The sequence below is a fragment of the Mirounga angustirostris genome, unplaced genomic scaffold (assembly GCF_029215605.1).
Source record: "Mirounga angustirostris isolate CCGP_5_RB_7025 unplaced genomic scaffold, mMirAng1.0.hap1 SCAF_3, whole genome shotgun sequence".
NCBI classification, from domain to species: domain Eukaryota; kingdom Metazoa; phylum Chordata; class Mammalia; order Carnivora; family Phocidae; genus Mirounga; species Mirounga angustirostris.
In genome coordinates, this window is record NW_026991711.1 from 30349672 (window position 1) to 30371409 (window position 21738).

Genomic DNA, 21738 nt, shown 5'->3' on the forward strand with positions numbered 1-21738 from the left:
CTCCATACCCAGATCCTTTTCTTCCATTTCTGATAAATGGTGGAAGAGAGAAGTCAGCCCTCATGTTTTCTACGAGTCCAGATGCCTGCTCATTAAAGGGTGGTGGTTCTTGAGAACATGAATGACCCGAATAGCTTATGTTGTTTACCTCCTGATTCTCTCACTCTGCTAACATTTTAGAAATCTCCCAGTCAGGGCTCAGATGCTCTATCCCCTGTGTGTTCTGAGAAGAGTTTGAACTCTCAGTAAGAACTAACTCTAGCTAGGCAGAGAATAATTTCTTTAACTGCCTTTCTTGTGCTTTGGTCCAATCTTTGGAGTTTCTTTCTGTATCACTTCCTTGTAGTAGTCATTAGAGATAAATTCTGATTTTTCCTTTTTAGGCTTTTGAAGGGTTTTCTCTCTCCTCCCCCCACCACCCTCATGAGATGTGGGAGTTAATGGCCCAGAGACAACCTTGATCAACAGGGGATGGGTGCTGCCAGATAACTTTGTCTCCCTTTCTTCCTCTAGGTGGCTAGTTCTAAGATTTATTTTGTAAGACCGCTTAGAAGGTTCTGTGGGAGTGAACTCCCCACAGCAGTGGCCAGTGTGTCTGTGGTGGGCTGAATAGTGACACCCCAAAGATGGGCATGTTCTTACCCTGGAATCTGTAAGTACGTTATCTTATATGGCAAAGGGGACTTTTCAGATGTTGTTAAGGATTTTGAGATGGTAGATTATACTGGGTTATCTGGATGGGCCAAATGTAATCACAAGGGTCTTACAAGAAAGAGGCAGTAGACTTAGAGATAGTGCAAGGTATGATATTGGAAACACGAGTTTGGAGTGATGTGAGAAAGGGCTCACGGGCCCAGGAATCCTGGCATTCTCTAGAATCTGAAAAAAACCAAGGGAATGGATTTTATTTTCAGAGACTTCAAAAGAAACCAGCTCTGCCAATACCTTGATTTCAGCCTGTAAGACCCCTTTCAAACTTCTGGCCTCAGAACTATCAGATAATACATTTGTACTGTTTTAAGACAGAGCAGTAATAGGGAACTAATACAGCATCCTGTTTCACCCCCTCACCCTCACTCCTGTTCCTTGGGATCACAATCCCAAATTAAGTGCTCGTGCAGAAGCCTCTGTCTCAGAGTCTGCTTTTGAGGGAATAATTAGATTTCCATTGACCATTTCTATAGTGGGTTTTTCCTCTGAGGACCACATCTAGAACATATGCAGTTAGTTCATCTTAGATTCTAGCCTGGACAGCCATTAGCAGGGAGAGGAGTCCTCCACTGAAAGATGCTCCAGTGCTCCCAGTGACCGGGGATTGAGGGAAAGCTGCAAGTGGCCAGCCGGACTTCTCTCCCATGTCAGGGGATGGAAGGGGAGGTCCCGAGTCATGGGACAGCCGTGTGTATGTGTGTAGGAGGACATCGTTAGTCTAACTAGGAAAACAGAGACACCTTCCAGTGTTCACAGTGATGGGAATTTACTGCAGCGAATTGTTGATATGGGTGACAGAGGAACTGAGAACCAGACAGGGAATGGAGAGGTAATCTAGAGACTGGCAAGATCAGGAAGCCACTCCATCCTTAGGTTGGAGGACAAAGTGAGAGGTGGTGTTACTGGAGCCCATGCACTGGGACCCCACTGGCAGGGATCTGGACTCTGAGTGGGGCTCTTCAGTGGGAGCTGAGCTTCTGAGGCAGCACAGCCACAGCTGGAGGGGCCACTAGAGGTGAAGTGAGATGGAAAGAAGTTCTCTGGCTTCTCCCTTCCTTCCCAATTTCTATTCCCCATTCAGTGCCTCCAACTAGCCAAACCCCAAGAAACCAGCTCTGCGGAAATGCAGAGCAGGTGGAGTAAAGGATGGATCTGAGAGCAAACAGACGTGGGACAGGCATCAGCCCTGCTGCCAAGGAGCCTGTGAAGAAACACCCACGGGAGAAAAAATCCATTTTAAACACCTGCCAATCTCTGTGGAAACCAATTCCAGATTAGTGCCACTTGAGCAATATTTTGTCCTGCCTTTAATTCCTCTTGCTCTCCATGCTCCAAGCCCTGAGGGGTCAGAAGCTGTAGCCAATGTGGGGGGCTTGTATCTGGAGACGTTGACAGAATAAAAAGGGGGGAATCTGCCTTCTTCCTTCTTTTCCCACTGTTGGCTTCCCACTCACCATGGGCTTGAGCTAGGGAAGGTGGATGCTTTAACCCTGGATGAAATCTGGGTTTTTGGTGATTACATTCAAACACACATTTATTACTAAAACAAGTCTACTTTAGATGTTATCTGAGAACAGTTGGGGAACCTATGGGGCCTGCCCTAGGGCTCACCTAAAACAGTAAGACGAAGCCTCTCACCATGCTGAATGGTCATGCCAAGAAAGTTATGAGAGAAGAACATAACTTAATTGAATTCCTTGATCCCATTGTGCATGGAAAGCTTTGTCAATGGTCCCATTGAAGTTGTTCTCCCTTGACTAGAGATGACAAGGAAGACTCCATACTCCCCCCTTTATACTCACCAGTGGGTTAGGGGCCAGTGATCACATTACTGGTTTTTCTCCACTACCCCCACGGTAGGAAGTGAAATGTGGGAATGGTTGGCGTCTATGATTTTGGGGCCTCAGCCACAACTCAGACTGAAACATTCTGTTCTGACATTCTTTAATATCCATGTGGAATGATGATGTTTTTATCATCAGCAGAAAAGAAGGAGTGTATGAGTTGTGTTTAGTTATGAGGACAGAAAGAGATCTCTCCTTGGGCACACTCATCTTTTGTGATTATTAAAATTCACATCCCTTACACAGGGACACTTGTCTGGAATTCCGAAGAGTCCTTGTTTGAAGCACATTTGTTCCACAAACTAATATAACCCTGGATGAGAATTGGAACAAGTCAGCTTGAAATCAGAGTTGTGTCCCTAGGAGAAAAATGGCATGTGGCAAAGAGGTAAATGCTCAGAAATCTCTGCTGATTTTGGAACAGAGGATGCCATAAGCCCATGACTGAGAGTGTATCATAGAAAAGCCTGGGCCTGGAAGGACCCCAACTTCAGACACCAAGGCGCCCAAAGTATCAAATCTCTTCTTGCGGAGGGAATGCTGTACCATCTTTGATGAGAAGTATGGAGGCCTAGGGGATATTGGAGGATCTTCTCTTAGAAGGGAGAGAAAGCCTCCATAATTAAGCAAGGAAGAGATTTTAAGGCTAGGAATTGGGAGAGCTCCTTGGTGGAAGTGAGAGAAGATCCAGAAAGTGGGGCCAAAACTACCTCTCAAACGAGATGACCACACCTCACAGACGCAGTGACTCTGGGGAGGGGAGGGAATGCAGGAGATTGGGTAGATATTCTACACAAACCTGTTCTCTGTGCTTAGATAAGGACAGCTGCTTGCCCTTATTGAGCAAGGACTCCTCGAAACTTAACCCAGCTGTCAAGGGAAGCCATGACCACGTCTGAGGCTGAGCAATCTTGGTTGGGTGGGGTGGGTGAGGGCAGTGATGCCAGGAGAAAGGAGAGCATCCTGAGAAAACAAAGCGATTCTCTAGTGGAAACACATGAGCACTTGACCAGGATTTAGGTCTAACCTATGTGCTCTTGGATAGCCCAGTACATCTGCAGTCCCGGATGTTAACTTCGTTGCCACCTTCTGGGAAAAGCAGGTTGTGTGGGGTGCACTAAGATGCCACCATACGTCATTTAGAGGAAACCAAAACTTTGCTAAGAGAGAAATGAAGCAGGGTGAGACATACACACACACACCCACACCCACACTCACACCACATTACCAGGGAAGAAAACAGATGAAGAGCCTTGGCAGGCTAGATTAGGGAGTCCGTGTTGGGAGGCTGTGCCAGAGGATTAGACATGGACTGTGACACTTGAGGCAGTCAGTGGGCCATGCAATGAGAGGAACAGGCTTGGAGGGACCACAGGAAGGAGAGCAGAGGAGCGCTGAGATTCTGGGGGCTTCTGCCATGTGAACCCTACTGAGGTCATGGTAGTCCCCATCCAGGAGCCACAGCAGCTCGTTTTCTAGTGGATACCTAGTGGGGACTTCCATCACGAGCTGATGTGCTGGGCAACAGTGATGCTTTCTCAGCTCTGTCTGAACCCCTGAGTATGGATCTCCCCCCTTATAGGGACCCAGAGCACCTACAAATTCCAGTGTCACTCCCAACCCTATCTACAGAATACAAAAACAAAAATTTAGGTCTTTGACACCCAGGACAATGTGGGACATGGAAAACAAAACCTTCACACCTTTACTTGGAGAGAACTGAGGAGAAACAACCTAAGATTCATTCCCAGAGGTGGGGCATGTAGAAACATGGCCATGTGTACCCTCCCTGTTATATGAGCCACAAAACCACATTGTCTGTGGCCCACTCCCTACCCCATAATTCATGTTGCTCTTTTAATGAAACTCAATTAATGTTCTACTTCAACTCTGATTTCTGAGAAGGACCCAAAATATGGATGTTACCAAGATTTTTATCATTTGCATTTCTCTTTGACACCGCAGTACACGTTATCTCCATAATCTTAGTATCAGCAAATGTTATCTAGGGGTTTATAGGTCTTGCTAAAACCATAAACTATCCACTGCCACACCCTGGCTTGAAGTATGGTTGGTAAGTAATCTCTATAAGATCAGATAGACTGCTTCTTGAGTTTGTCCTAATTTGAATGATCCAGAATATAGGCAGAAAAAGCCAAAGGTTATTTTGTAATTATTAGTAATTTATGAATATGTAACATACTGCTACGCTGGACATAGATTTACTATGCTGTTTTAAAAGTGCTTTCATGTACAAGTCTAGAAATACACTTGGTCCACCTCTGGCAAATTTACACGAAGACATTAGAGCAGAGACCTCTGCAGTTGGCTGTATTTAAGTCCCGTCTTGAGAGAAAAGGCCTACCTCTAGCAGGATCCCATACAGAAAGGTAATTGGGGATCTCTTCTGAGTGATTCCACAGAGGGCTCACTTCTTCTGCGCATATTCGAGTGTCTTATGGTAACCTCTTAAGCTGGTAGTGAACATATTAGGAGAATGCTGCGCTTGGAAAATTCACTTTATCTACTTGTTTTGTTGTTTAAGTAGATAAAGCAATTAGGCTGCCTTTAGAGGTAACTGGCTTTCTAATTTCAATTTGTCAAAATTAATCTCTTTGGAGTTATCCAAACAAACACACAAATACAAATCTGTTGAAAATATTTTTGACACATTTAAAAATTAAACATTTTTAAACTATTTTTAAAGTCCCCCAAGAATGAAAGTAAGTTTGCAAATAGGCCTTGAAGAGAGTTTAAGAAAAGTCTCAGTGAGGCCTCAAACCACAAGAGATAATTTTTTAACCCCCAAGATTCATTTCGTCTTATAAGCACTTGGAAACACCCCCCCCCCCCCCCCACATTTCCCGTTGGGAATTTCCATATAAGACACTGCAATTCTCATATTGCATCTTGCCTGTAGTTTTAGACCTGGTATGGCAGATTTGGTGAAGTATGAAAGGAACTAATGTTTTAAAATTTTTCATGGAAGTTTTTTTTTTTCTCCCCAGGAGGGGAAGGGATTTTTTGCTTTTGAGACTGTGTTCAGATTGCCTTCCAATGTAGCTCCAAGATTATAGAGAGAAATGAACATGACTGGAAAATCAGAAAATGAGCTGCTCTTAACTTAGTGATAGACTGCTCTGTTCATGGAGGTCACCACCTCTCTCCCCATGTTAGGGCCCATTGGTTGTTAGCAACAGAGACCAGCTCTTTCTGACCTAAGTATAGAAGGACTTTGTAGGAATGATTCTGAATAGCTTGCAGATGCTAAGGAATTGCTGAGTCACCAAGCCTGTGGAAGGACAGGACCTGGACCGGCTCCAGGGAACTGTTTGCTATTTACTGCTGTGTCTTCTCTGGACAGTGCCCTTGGAAAAACTCAGCCCCAATGGCTTCCATCTGCCTTTCATGTTGTTATAGATAGATGCAGCCTCCCAGGAAAGCAAGTCCAATTGGTCTGGCCTGGGTCACATGCTGTCCCTTCAATACCCTTGAGATAGCCCCAAGGGACCAGAAGAATTGGAAGGAGTAAGGTCCTTAAAAGGCAAAGCCGAGGTTGTTGCCAAGAAGGGGGAAGGGAGAGTAGGCCCAGCTTCCCCTGTTCTGTGCCAAAGTAGAACCATCAAATGGCATTTTATTTCCTGCTGTCCTTTGAGCCTTATCATCTAGGGCAAAGTCAACATGAATGCAGGTAGAAAGACAATATTCTGATTAAAAATCTGCATCTTTGACATGCTTTTATTGTTCTTCTCCTGATGTTTTTGTATGGGTTCTCGGTGGAAAATTCTGGTAGGGAAGGCACTGAGCTGAAGGAAGGGCACAGATTAGGGTGGCTGTGTGGTTAAAGCATGCTGGCAGCGAGAACACCTCTTTCTTCTTTCTTAGACATGCATTCCTCATTGTCAGGGGGATTTTAAAAAACAAGAACAGTGTACTTTCTGCTTATCTTACACCCATAATTATAATAATAACATGCTCTATAATTCATGCAGATTATTCACAAGTCTTAATAAGAGTAACTGGAAACCAATGCAATCAACATTCTATATATACTTACTTTGACACTGGGAAATAACGTGTATTTAAATGTAATGACATAAACTGCTCTTATCTGATTATAGTAACATAATGAGATGGTTTCTATATCCGACATGCATTTAATTAAAAGAATGTGTCAATGATGGGCATATAGGAAACGATTTAGATATTTAATGATAAACATTGACTTTATAAACAGTTTTATTTTTATATATTCCCATCCTTTCTCCACTCTACCCAGAGTTCTGAGCTTCTTGTCTTATATGAAGAAAAGTCTCACACAATATTTGTGTTTCTTTTAGGAAAAGTCCCCATAATTTGACGGACTCATAGGCAGGTTGACTTTGAAGCAAATGAAGCTTTAGTTTTGGTAACCCTCATTTGTATGGGCTCCTTCCAAGCCCCTGTAGCTAAATTTGTATTTTTGTGGAATTTTTTTTCCTAAATGTAATCCTCCTAGGATTACTTTAGGCCCCAGAAAACCTGGATCTGCCCTGCTGATGGATTCTGTATATGAAGCCAGCCCAACATCAGCTATCCCCTCAGCCACATCCTGATTCTGTTGCAGGCCATGTCAACCCATATCTGCAACATTGTATATTCAATGGTTTTGTCGAGAAATCCAGCAAACATCAAGGATTTCTGTATGCGTATTTTTTTTTTTTTTTTTTGGTAGTGTTTACTGAAGACATTGAGTGGGGAGACCTGGCAGGAGGGTGTGGGGAGGAGGGGGGTGGGCAGAAATGAGTAGGAGTGGGAATCCTACATTATGTAACAAGGCATTTAAAAAAAGTATCACACGAGATAATTTATGTTCTTTGGACTTCTTTCTTGGCCTTGCCTCTACCAAGTCTCTGTGGCTGTTACTTTCTTTTTCCTTACTCCCCCTTCTCTGGATGCTCTTTGTTCTTTCGGATTTCCCCAGAGGTCTTCAAGCTCCTTTGCCCTCTATTGCATAGTGCCATGTGGCTCTCTCTCTCCTTCTACCCCGGGCTGGCCTCTCATCCATCACGGGACCTAGGAGCTTCCGACCACATTTCACTGACCTCTGCTCTTTAATGAAAGCCTTTTACTTTGGTGTCTCAAATCTCACTACGGTGGCTCTAGGCAGCATTTCGTTCTGCAGAAGTGTACAATGCTTATACCAAGCAGAATCTTGGTAGCTGAAAAATTCTCTACTTCCATTTCTTGACATGCACATTTTCACATTTGAACCCTACTTGACTGGAAAACCTTGGGGGCTGCACGACTTGCTGCCAGACTGGTGACTTGTCTCCACAGCTCCTGGCTCGGTAGTAGTAGCACAAACTAGAGGCTCAATAAACGGACGTTGATGGTTTATTAAATGAAGTTAGTATTTTTGTAAGAGGTGGCATATTGGTATCTACACTGTTAATTTGGCTTGACACAGAAGCTACAAGAAGCACTCACTGACTGGGCCTTCTCCTCAGAGGGTTTGCATAATCTGTATAGACTGGAGGAGCAAAGAAAGAAAAAAGAAAAACCAAAACCAAAAAAACCCTGAAACTGAATGGACCTACCTATTGACAACTTCAGTGAGTAATCATAGGGGCATTGTGAACTAAATAACTCTTACTATTGACATATGTATGCTTTCACATCATTTCAGAAGCATGTTCTACAGGCTTTGAAACTTTCACAAGAAGATAAATTCTATAGGAAAATAATCTAACATTTAGAGGGCTTTCTGAAATTTTGTACATAAGAAAATAGAGAAACAAACTACGTAAAATGGTAAAGAATGGGCTTTATGATAAAGAAAAGAGCTAACAAGTCCCTTTGTTCATTTCAAATATTTTGAATCCTGCTGAATATAATCGCACAGGGAAAAGCAACATTCAAAATTAGCAACAGAAGAAACAAAGTATTTTTAGGACCCTGAACTGGCTTTCTACTTTGTAGGGCTCCCGGCTTGTAATAAATTGGAACTTATCTTTCCCTTTAGTTAGCGCCAGTTCTCTTCTGGAAGAGGAGACGTATTTTCTGATTGTACCAATGTGTCCCCTTAGTTTCATCTGTCATTGCTGTCTCCTCCTTGGAGTTGGCTGGGGCTAACTCTTTGGTTCAGGGGAGGAAGAACGCACTGGTCACGGATGCAGCTTCTGGCTGATTCGCAACGGCATTTTCTCCGGTATGTCTTCCATCTGGTTTTATCACTTAGCCACTTGATTTGGGCCATGAAGGTGCTATTGTCATGCAGGTGGAAGACCTCACCCGGTCTGCTGACAGGACGCAGTACTGTAGTCACAATCTTACTATTAACCCTTGGCTCAAGTAAGCTTGTAAGACTAGTTAGATTAACTCCTAGAGCCTGCTATCATTATTTCTGAGAGACAATATCAACACCAGAATTTTCCACGGTAAGTCATGACTTGAGCACTTTTTATTGGTTCAGCAGAACTTGTAAGCCGTGAGATTTGATAGAATAAAATAAAGATGAAAAGAAAACACACATATTTTTCTTCCTATGACACTATTTATTGCAACTCTATCTTCCATTCCTCCTCAAGATGTTTAGTCATCGGACATTTTCTCGGCAGAGACAAGAACTGAGAATCTGAACCTAAAATATTTTTAGGGACAGATTGATGGGAACTTGATTTAGGATTAGGAGACATTGTTAGTTTGGGACAATATGTCGTTTTGAAAAGTACACGTAGCCTGGGACTTCTGTAAGAATTCATTTAAAAAATTCAAAGTAAATAAAGCAAATACAAGGAAATTTTCCCTTTCCCTTGTTTTCCTTTCCTTGTTATTATAGTATTTTCTAAAAAATGATAGCAGCCTCCATTTATTGCTTATTCTAGTCATGTAACCATAGTGGTATCATTGATTTCCAATTTTATGGCAAACCGTTCCTGCTGGTCCAAGTCTATTCATTTATTATTGTGTGTACTCAAGGGAGGGAGATGAGCCCATTGATCCAGTGGTGCACTGGCTGGTAAATATTTAATGTTTATTCCTATCACTGGAATTATTTCAAGTTTGGATATTGACAGTCATTCGAATGCACCGATAGGTATGGCGCACAATACATAACATCATCCCCGGTGAGCGACGGTTCCCTTCATCTCTGCAGGCTGACTGACGGGCCGCGCAGTAGATCTGCAGTGGTGTTTTCCAGATGGCTGTCCCCCAGTCCAGATTTGAATTTCAGTTAATCTCGATGTCTTTTGTTGGAAGAATTATGCAAAAGACACTTGATCCCTGCTCTTTCTCAACGATCGAGCATTATTAGAACTTTAGGATCCTTGAACGTACTTGAGGGTTATTGACCTTTATAATTACCGTAACACCTGTGTCTTCTTGCATTATTTCTCACTAGAGATCCTCTGCTGCACCAAGAGAGAAATTTTGCTTTCAGATTTTCGCCATAGCAACAGATACTTTGCTTCATGCCATTACAGTTATCCACATTTAAGTGCTTAAAACTTGGTTTTGATTTTGAGACCCTTGGCCGTCTGCCCAGCCTTAGTCTTTGAAGCCATTTTCATCTTTCCAAGCATCTTACACCTGCTGGCTCCTTCAAGGAAGTATGAATACCCAGAAGTGGTGGAGACAATTCTCCTGGAAACCCATGTTTTGTTGGGCTCATTCTAATTAGCTTGAATTTTGACTTTCAAGTTCATTTAGCTTTTTGGCCCTGGCACTGATTCTTGCCTTTTACCCTTGGATTTGACACTTGGCTTCTGTCTCTTGGACCTTCAAACCTCCCCCTCCCCGCCCCCAGTGGTCTTTGGTCTGGTTGTCCCTCTGGCTGTGAGTATTCACAGCCTCTACTGTTCCCATTCAAGCCCAGGGAATCCAATTCTGATCCCAACCAAATACTTGGTCATCAACATGATTGAGTTAGATCAGCAGTCCCTTCAAGAGGAAAAAAAGTCTTATATTGTTTGACCATTTCTATGTTCTTTAAGCAAAAGAGGTGTAAGACTCCTGCTTTCTGGTTAGGAGCTCCAGATGTTCTGTGCTATTATAGCAGTGTTTATATTTCCATTTTAAAATTGTGATTTATTTATTTATTTATTAAAAAAATTTTTAAAGAATTTATTTATTTATTTGAGAGAGAGAGAATGAGAGACAGAGAGCATGAGAGGGAGGAGGGTTAGAGGGAGAAGCAGACTCCCTGCTGAGCAGGGAGCCCGATGTGGGACTTGATTCTGGGACTCCAGGATCACGACCTGAGCCGAAGGCAGTCACTTAACCAACTGAGCCACCCAGGCGCTCTAAAATTGTGATTTAATATTAAGTAGAGCTTATTCATTAAAAATTATACAGTCCAGTGGTTTCTCCACAAAGTCAGTTGTATTATTTCTTACATCTTTTGGGGATGCTCCTGAGAATATGAGGGAAGTAGCATGGGGTCTTGTTCATAATAAGAACTAAATCAATGTGGTTAAGTATGTTATATCAGTTAGAGTCCTTTCATCTGAAAGTAATAGAAACTCTGACTCAAACTGGCTTAAGTAGTAATGAAGTTCACTTTCTTATAAAACAGGAACACCAGCAGTTGAACACCGGTTATCACCCTTAAGGGATGGTTGTGTCCTACCTCAATGAGGTTATCGAGATCCGTATTCTTTCCATCTGTGATCTGCAATTCTTAGTGTTGGCTCTCTGTGTAGATAGTAATATGCCATAGCAGTTTCCAGACATGAAAAAGTCCAGAGCAAGAGATGCTATTCCATCTAGTAGCTCCCCTAGGCAGGCGCACTGTTCCCAGGAGCTCCCAAGAAGGCATCTTCATACTTTGGTCTGAGCTGAGTTACAAGCCTGTTAATGAAGCAGTCACTAACAAAGGAAGTGACATTTCCCTTAGACTAACTTTTATTAAAAGTTAATTTCCTCTTGACTTTTTGTAGCTACTACATAGAATTTCTCACAAAAGAGACTGTATTTTGAAGACACAAGGCCATTAACATAGCAGAAAATCTGAAGATTATAAAGTTAGTCAAGGACAGATGTGAACAAAGCCAAACTCCACTATAACCAAAACAAACAAAAAAGAAAACCAGAAACCATTCCTTGGAGGCAAACAGAATTACCAGCTTCCAAATACGGCTCTTCCAGGAGAGAAGGGCACGATCAATTGGAGATGGGTCAACCACATCGGCATCAGCAAAATCTATGAGCATTCAATCGTTTAAGACATCTGAGACCAAACACTTTCTGTCATGAATAAATCTATTTCTTTTAAATTATCTTATTGTAGTCTAAGGATAATGTTCTAAATGAATTAAATCAAATGGTACTGAGTTTTCTTACGGCCTCAATTTGTGGCTGGTACTGCACTGACTCTATTGGAAACATCTGTAGGTCCTTCTCCACCCGTGGACTTGGTTGGGAGGATTCCTCAGCGAATGGCCCAGGATGAGGAACTAACATCTAGAAACTAAACCCAGATGGATGAAGATGTGGCCTTGTATCAACATTTACCTGTTTGGAGTCATTTGGAAAAGTAAGCTATTTTTTTTTTTCTATTTTCACCTTAAACTCTTTCTCATTCCAAAATTGTTTTGGTTTTTATCAATGCTTTGATTATAGTCAAAGTGAACAAGTTCATCTCCATGGACAGTTGCTGCGAAGGCTTTTTAGGTAGTAAACGTCTTTATTCTGTAGTGCGTGATCTGCGCGAATCCATAGGAAGAAAAACACTGACATAAAATTAATCAGAGTAGGACATTTCCCAGTCATGTGTGAATAAAAAAATGAGAATTAAAGCGTTTCTTTTCAGCTATTAATTAAAATATATCATTATTTAACATGTAGTATTATGTATGTTTTTACGAATGCTATTTGTACACAAAAACCAAACTTTGTTATCTCTTTCATTTTGGTGAATGAAAGAAAAATTGGGGGCCTCAGAAATGTGTACTGATCTTGTTGTAGCACTCATGTGTCTAGTGTCAATTTAAAAAGAACCAAGCATTTTTAAGACAAAAAAGGGGACTATTTCTAATTATGGTAAATGTTGCATTATTCAACGTATGTGTGCTGAGCTCATGAATTATTTTAGTTCCTGTCTCTCTCTCTTAAAACCTGCCTTCATTTTTGTCACTTCACAAGTTAAAGATTAAAAAAGAGCGGACTAACTGTGAGGGCTAAATGAAATCATGTTCAAAATACAGTTTAGTCACCTACCCTGGCCTTGTCTCCTCATTTGTTTAAGGCCACCTCCAACCCTGAGTGTCACTAAATGTTAATGATGTGCTGAATGGCTTGTGTTAGCCTCTTGGCTGGTTTTGGTCTGGTGGGGCACAGCAGACCCATTTCAGTCGGTGGCGATTCTATCCCAATACACTGCAAACGACACTGACAAGAGACTTTTCCGCCAGCACATTTTCATAAAATATTTCTTCACTCTAGGAGAAACCAAATTTGAAATCATACCTTAAGTAAAGAGAAAAGGTATTTGAAAGTCCTGAAATAATTGCTAATTCCTTCTGGGAAACAGATTAGCTGTAGTTTTAGCAATACCGTCTATTACTAATCTCATAGCTAAATTATTAAAACGTTTCTTAGGAAAACGGATTAATTCATTAAAGCTGACAAGTTCTGCTGATTTTAAATGGTAGGTAAATCTGTAAGCACTAGGGAGTCATTCAGTTGTGTAGATCCTTGGTAGATATTGCCTGAACGTTGAGAACTGGGAGATGTTTTTGGGGAAGGTGGTGGACTCTTCTCTCACGAGGAAGGGTGCCGAAGGAATGCTGTTTGCTTGTGGTGGTTTGAATGGGTCCTGGTGCAATGGGAGGGATGGGCTAAATGACTCTAGAGACCTCTATTTTTCTGCCTCTCTTTATTCCACATTGGCTACAGAGTTCAAAATTGTTTTCCTGCTTTTTGCAGAGCAATTCTCATCCCTCACCCCCATCCCCCCCCAAAAAAACTTGCATAACCTAAACTCATAAAAGTACTCAGCAGAACAAAGGAGGCTTCACTTCCTTATATAGCAGTTGGGGATCATAGCAAAAAAGAGAAATATACACAGGAATAGAGAAGCTAGGGGAGAATGGGAGGTCACCAGGCTACCAGTGTTTCGCTCCTCGTATTTTTTAAAACCAAAATTTATTTAAGTGATACTAGCCGGTCAAATGTTTTTCTTGTCAAATTCAGAGAGGATTACCTTCTAAAGTAACGAGTCACCTTTGGCAAGACGGTGACTTATTAAACGTATGTCATAGTTGATGACATTAACTCTCCTTTCCAGAACATCAGCTGCAAAAAAATCCCTTCCTCTTTCCTTTTTATAGCCTCTCTCCCTTTAAAATTATCTTAAAAACTTGACTCCATGCCATAGTAACCCATCTGGAACCATTTGGATGTCGCCTGCCTGTTTATCTGTAGAGTCGCCTCTGGACAGAAGCTCCCTAACTTCTCCATTTGCAGAGGATATGGTCTGGGAAAACGGGGCAAAGTAAGATTCTAACACCGTTCTCTCCAGTCGATGTTGATAAGCCCCACTATTTCAGCCTGATCTCTGTCAGGGATAAAGATGAAACTTTAGCTAAAAGGTAGCATATTGAGACTAATTAGAAAGGTAAGTGTCCAGAATGAAGGCATTTTCCTTGCAGTTTCCCCCCCTGTGCTTATAATCAAATCCTCATTAAGCCTCTGGGACCACCTGCTACTGCTACATTGAATGATAAATTCAGTACAGATAATGCATCTCGCTGGGAATATTGAAAATGCAAAAAGAATGCTTTTTGAGGTTTTTAATAAAAGTAAGTTTTAATGCTCGAATGAAGAACTGTGCAAGATTTTGGTTTAATTGGATGCTGGTCTAAATTAGAATAAACCATACTTGAATATTTTTCTTATAACTTGAGAAATGCTATTGAATCTCTTTTGATTGTTTTCAAGCCACAGCTGAGTGTAGCATTTTTTTTCCCCACATGTATTTGAGAGTTTGCAAAACTTCGCTTACAATAGGAACTTAAACAATTATAGGTTTGAATTTGTTTAGCAGGACCGTAAAACAATTATGTATTCAAATCTATAGAGCGAAGCTCTGGTGTTTGTTTAGTTGTGTGTTTTTTCTTTTCTTTTTTTTAAAGATTTTATTTATTTATTTGAGAGAGAGAGAATGAGAGAGAACACATGAGAGGGGATAGGGTCGGAGGGCAAAGCAGACTCCCTGCCTAGCAGGGAGCCCGATGCGGGACTCGATCCAGGGACTCCAGGATCATGACCTGAGCTGAAGGCAGTCGCTTAACCAACTGAGCCACCCAGGCGCCCCTAGTTGTGTGTTTTAGTAATGTGGAAATCTACTATAAATTTATCTTTCTTCCTATTAAGCTTGCATTTACCTGCATGATATACTCCCCTTTCCTCTTAGGAGATATCTGTTTTCATTATATTCTGAGATTTGTTTCTTCTTCCTTTAATTTTTTTTCATTTAATCCAAGGATTAACTTTATTATTTCTTTTCTTTTCTTCTTCCTTAAGAGCTGCAACATTTTCATGATGTTCTAAATCTTCCAGCACTGAATAGAATATAAATGGCTTTCCAAACAAGCAAATACATAATCTATCACCCTGCAATAGCCCCTTTTCTGGGGCTGCCAGATATCAGAGGAAGTTAATTCTTTGCTTTCAGGGTTTTAACATATACATACTATTTTCACTTAGGCATTTAAAATATTATCATGCTTTAGTGTTTTCTGAGTCTCTTCTATTTTTATATAAACTGATATGTTGAATAAGTAGAATATTTCTCTCTTTCTATAGCTCTCTGATTGGGCTCTTCCAAAGCAATATGTTCCTTCTGAGAAAAAACAATATGAGTGTGCTGGATTTAAAGTTACAGGGCTAGCAGCAAATTATTTAACACTAGGGTTTCCGATTAAAGGACCAATCTTCTCCTTTGATAAAAATGAGACTCAGAAGAAAAGTGACTTATGTAAGTTAATGGTAGAACTCAGTACTCTTTCTGGTACGACCTGCTGCTTCTCATCTAGAAATCCTCCCACATTCATTGAGTTCCTACTGCACACCAAGACTGCATAGGGAATTTTTTTTTTAAGAGAGAGCATGAGCGGGGGTGGGGAGAGGGGCAGAGGGAAAGAGAGAATCCCCAGCAGACTCCCCGACTTAGGGCTCGATCTCCTGACCCTGAGATCATGACTGGAGCCCAAAATCAAGAGTTGGTCGCTTAACTGACTAAGCCACCAGGTGCCCCCATATAGGGGATTTTTTAAAGTAGATTTTTTTTCAGCTTTATTGAAATATAATTGACACATAACATTATGTACATTTAAGGTGCACAATGTGATAGTTAGATCATTCATGACCTCATATAATTACAATATGTTTTGTGTCTGGTAAAAACGTTTAAGACCTACTCTTTTAGCAACTTTTGAGTCTATAATATAGTATTGTTAACTAGAGTCACCATGCTGAATATTAGATTCCCAGAACTCATTTTTCTTATAATTAGAAGTTGGTTCCTTTTGACCAACATCTCCCCATTTCTTCCATTCCCCATCTGCTGGCAACTACCACTCTACTCTGTTTCTATGAGGTTGGCTTTTTTTTTTTTTAGATTCCTCATGTTAAGTGTGACCATAGAGTATTTGTCTTTTTGTCTTTCTGTGTCTGACTTGTTTTACTTAGCATAATGCCCTCAAGGTCCATCCATGTTTTTGCAAATACATTTTCTTTATCCATTCCTCTGTCTGTTGATGGACACTTAGGTTGTTTCCATATCTTGGTCATTGTGAATAGTGCTGCAATGAACATGGCAGTACAGATATCTCTTTGAGATCCTGATTTCATTTCCTTCAGATATATACCCAGAAGTAGGATTGCTGGATGATTTGGTAGTTCTGTTTCTAATGTTTTGTGGAACCTCCATACTGTTTTCCATAATGGTTGTACCAATTTACATTCCCACCAACTGTATTTTAGGGTTGCCTTTTCTCCACATCCTTGCCAACAGTTGTTATCTCCTGTATTTTTGATAAATGTTGGGGAGGTCATCAAGTAAATGTGACTGCTGGTTGACCCTGAGCTGGATCCAAGCAATCAGAGTCTCCTTATCCCCTCCGCCATCCTTAGAGTGTAGGCTCTGTCCACCTCTTCCAAAGTGGGAGGGATTTTCAAGGACACAGCCTTGAGAGAGCAATGTGTTGTTTCGACCATCTGGATGGCATATGTGGCTTTATATACTTTTATAAGTATACTTTTAAGGCCGTTATATACTTTTAAGATTCTGATTGGCTGATCGAGAGGTCTACCTGTCTTATGGCTGCCAAAGATAGGCCTTGTAAGTTCCTGTGCTTGTTAAAACTGCTGCCTACCAATCTGGGATGGTTTGCCTCCTTCTTTGGTCTCTTCCTGCCCTCTGTGGGTAGAGTAGAGGGTAGAGTAGATTCTGAAGGAGTCTTTGTACTGGAGAACATAGCCGCAGTGCTTTGCCTAGAATATCTGAAGCCCTGGGTAGAACAGGTTGGGATTAAAAGATCTGATTGATGGGGTACATCCAAATTCCTTAACAAGACTTATAATACCTTTTTTTAAAAATTTATTTATTTGTCAGGGAGAGAGAGAGAGAGAGAGAGTACTCTCACAAGCAGGGGGAACAATAGGCAGGGGGAGAAGCAGCCCCTGAGCAAGGAACCCAATACGGGACTTGATCCCAGGACCCTGGGATCACGACCCGAGCTGAAGGCAGATGCTTAACTGACTGAGCCACCCAGGTGGCCCTACAATACCTTTCTCACTCTAGCTCTTAATAATTTAGTCTCAACTATTTCCATGACTGTTTTCAAAACAAACATTTCAGCCATAATAAACTAATTATTTGCTTGTTTATGATCAAGCCATACTTTCTCTTGCCTCTGGAACTGTGAATGTGCTCTTCCTTCTGTTTTGAATAATTCTGCCCCCACTCCTTCCTGCATCATGGATACATATTTCCTGGCTAACTCCTACTTATTCATTATTTCTAGGTTAGATGTCACTTCCCTTGGGAAATTATTCCCAATTCCTAGGGCTAGGTTATGAGTCTCTCCCAGATACTTCCATAGAAGACTATTTAACATTGTTCTCATACAAAACATATTTGAGTTATAATTTCTGGTTTACTCTCTGTATTGCCCACAAAACTGTAGCTCATTAAGTACAGAGATTCTGTAATGTTGTCATTATTTCTCCAGACCCTAGCACGGTGACTGAGATGTGACAGGCACTCTCAAATATTTGTAGAATATGTGAGTGGTTGATAATCTTCAATGAACCAAATGGAGGGCAGAGAACTATATTGCACCAAATCATCCCAAGTTAACCAGGGGAAGTCATTCATTCATTTGTTCCTGCATTTATTTATTTATTTTTATAGCCAAACTTGGCATGAGGTTTCATTTAGGAAGAACTTGAAGGGTTGTTTCCGATGCATCTGGCACTCTAGCAAATTATATTTCCTAAATATGGGTTCACCAATATATATCCCATTTGATATGCTCTTCAGAGAATATGACATTGACAGTATTCTCTCTCCATTAAAATTAGATGTGTGTTTGCATCTGCCTTGACCAACAGAATGTGGCAGAAGTGATGCTGCGTGACTTTCAAGTCTAGGTTATAATTAGGGAGTATGATTCTACCTTGCTGTCTTTCTCTCTCTCTCTCAGCTTGCTCACTTTTAGAACTCAGCCACCTTGTTGTGCAGAAGCCCAGGCCACATGGTGAGGCCATGTGTATGTGTCCCAGCCAAATGCCCTAGCTCAGGTCTCAGCTGACAGCTGGAATCAAATATCAGACTTGCGAATGAGCAAGCCTTCAGATGACTCCAGGTGCCAGCCTTTACATTTTCCAGCTGAAGCCCCAGACATATTGCAGTAGAGGCAAGCTGCCCTGGGGTGCCTTGTGTTAATTCCTGACCCTCAGAAATCATGAGAGATAAGCAATGACTATTGTGTTTAACCCACTGCATTTTGGGATGATTATTATGCAGCAGCAGATAATACAGGCAGCAGGATAATTTCCCCACCTTTCATGTTTGCTGGCTTTTCCCATTGCAGTCAGAACATGCTTCCTTGGAAACACAGTCAATAGATTAAGTTTGTATAAAAGAAGAGGAAATTGAAATGGAGTTCCATGCGGGGAATAAAAGGTTAAGAATGGTAATTTAAAAAATGAAGTGATTGAAAACTGTTAAAATATTAATTATAATTAAAACTACAAAGATTAAAAGTAGAATTTTAAAAAACTAGATTAAAAAATTTTTTTAAAGATTTTATTTATTTATTTGAGGGAGAGAGAGCGTGCACACATGCATGAGCTAGGGGAGGGACTGAGGGATAGGGAGAGGGAGAAGCAGACTCCCCACTGAGCAAGGAGTCTGACTTGGAGCTTGATCCCAGGAACCCGGGATCATAACCTGAGCTGAAGGCAGACCCTTAACCAACTGAGCCACCCAGGAGTCCCTAGACTAAAAATTTTAAAGCAAACTTAGGAATAAATATAAATAAAATGAATTAAACCTGTTAAAATGAGAAATCCGCTCTCTGTTTCAGTGTTCCTTATCCCTGTCTTCCTTTATCCCTCCCTCCTTCCTTCTCTTCTTCCCTTTTTTCCCCTTCCTTTCACAAAGAACCAATTTTCAAAGAAAAGCTCCCCTTGTAAACCAAGAATTAAACACATGAAAAAATAATCAGTTTCACTCACAAACACATTCAAATTAAAATTCCAATGATATATATGGACATATATATACATACATATTAAATATACATATATTTTTTATATACATACAAAATACATATATGTATTTTATACTGGCTGGGCAAGTCCAAAATCCATAGGGCAGGCTGTCTTGAAAGACAGGCTGGAATTTCTGGTCTCCTAAAGCTGAAGCCACTGTCCACATGTGAGGTTTCTTCTTTGGGAAAACAGGCTCTGCTCTTCAGAACTTTGAACTGATTGAATCAGCCCATTCAGATTATCTAGGATAATCGCACTTACTTAAAGTCAACTGATTATGGACTTTAATCACATCTACAAGATACTATCATAGCAACACCTAGATTAGTGCTTGATTGACTAACTGAAGACCAGAGTGCCGCCAAGTGGACACACAGAACCGACCTTCATGCTTTCATTTATTCCTTCTCTGACCCTCTTCCTTTTTTAAGGTAGACTCAAGTTTCTGACCATATCCTTTTCTTTCTGCCTACAGTTCTGCTGGTGGAAAGTTCCATGTTTTTATTTGTCTGAAAAAAACTCTTAGAAGGTCTTTATTTCTCTTTCACTTTTTAAAGATAATTTTGCTATGTATAGAATTCTAGGTTGGGGGTTCTTTTTCCGTATTTCACCGATTTCACTCCATTCTCTTCTTGCTTGCATGGTTTCTAGCAAGACGTGCACTATAACTCTTACGTTTGCTCCTCTAGAGGTCAGGTGTTTCTTCCCTCTGGCTTCTTTCAGGATTTTTTTTCTTGTGTTTAGTGTTCTGCAGTTTGAAGGATATGTGTACGCTTAAGATGATTTTTTTAAATTCTGCTTGGTGTTCTCTGAGCTTCCTGAATGTGTGGTTTGGTGTCTGTCACTAATTTTGGAAATTACCTGGTAAATAGTACTTAAAATATTTCTTCTGCTTCGTTTCTTTTCTCATTTCCTTCTGGTATTCCAATTAAGTGTACTTATATTTTTCATATTGTTTCACAGTTCTTGGATGTTCTGCTCTATTTTTTAAAATACTTATTTTTCTTTGATTTCACTTGGGAAATTTCTATTGACCTATATGAAAGCTCACTGATTCTTTCTTTACTGTGTTCCAGCTTACTAATGAGCCCATCAAAGACATTCTTCATTTCTGCTAGTGTTTTTGATTTGTAGTATTTTCTTTTGATTATTTAATATATTTTCTGTCTTTCCACTCACTTTACCCATTTATTTGCACATGTTGCTTACTCATTCCATTAGAGCTTTTCATATATTAGTCATAGTTATCTTAAATTTCCTGTTTAATCACTTCAACATCTGTGCCATATCTGTCTGCTCTGATTATTGCTTTGTCTGGCAAAAAGTAGGTACTCAAACTTAAGTGGAAAGACTAAGTGAATGAAAAATAGAATAAATAAGGATAACAGAAAGTTCTCTTATTGAGGTACAAAGGTTTAAAAACATATACAAATAACTTGTTTTAGTAAAACAAGTTAAAATATGGAAAGGAGGATAACAGACTATGATAGATTGAATAATGGCTCCAGAAGATATCCAGATCCTAATCCCTGGAATTGTGAACATTATCTTATATGATAAAAAAGATTTTTCAGATGTGATTAAATTAAGGATCTTGAGACAGAGTTATTCTGGATTATCTAGGGGACCTTTAAATGCAATCATGAGTCTTCTTACAGAAGGGAGGCAAAGGGACGTTTGATCCAGACAAAGAAGGCAATGACCACTGGAGCAAGATTCTATGATGCTGGTTTTGAAGATGAAAGATGGGGCCAAAGCCACAATACAAGGAATACAGCTCTAGAAACTGGGAGATGCAAAGGAATGGACTCTTCTCTAGAGTGTGGTCCTGCCTATACCTTGGTTTCAGGTTAATGAAACCATTTTGGACTTTTGGTCTCTGGAATTGTGAGAATAAGTAGGTGCTATTTAGGCCACCAAATGTGTGGTACTTTGTGACAGCAGTCATAGGAAACTAATGCACATGGTGACATCCTTAAAAGAGGTCTGAGTGTCCTCAGGCCTCCTATAGAGAGGAAACCCTGTCTGGAGTGGAGCGTGGGGCAAATGGAGAGCCTTGGGCAGAATACCTCAGATAGCTCCTCTTCTCTGTCTCTGTCGAACAACTTGAGCTACTTGCCAAAGCATCCACTTCAAGTTTGCCTGCCAACTAATTCAAGATTATTAGGCAAAAAGGAGTGATTCGTGTCTTTTTGGCTGTGTAGCTTCAAAGTTTCCAAGGTTGAGCATCTTAGCACAGCCACATAACTAAGTGCTCAGCAAAAATTTAAACAAAATGAAAGTTGTCTTAGATAAATTAGACGAAAACAAATCCTTAATATGAGCAAAATAGGTAAGAATACCTTTGAAAGGACGACAGAAATGTCAAAGAGGCTGAGAACATGCTAGCATACACGAAGTGCTGTGAATCTATTGAACT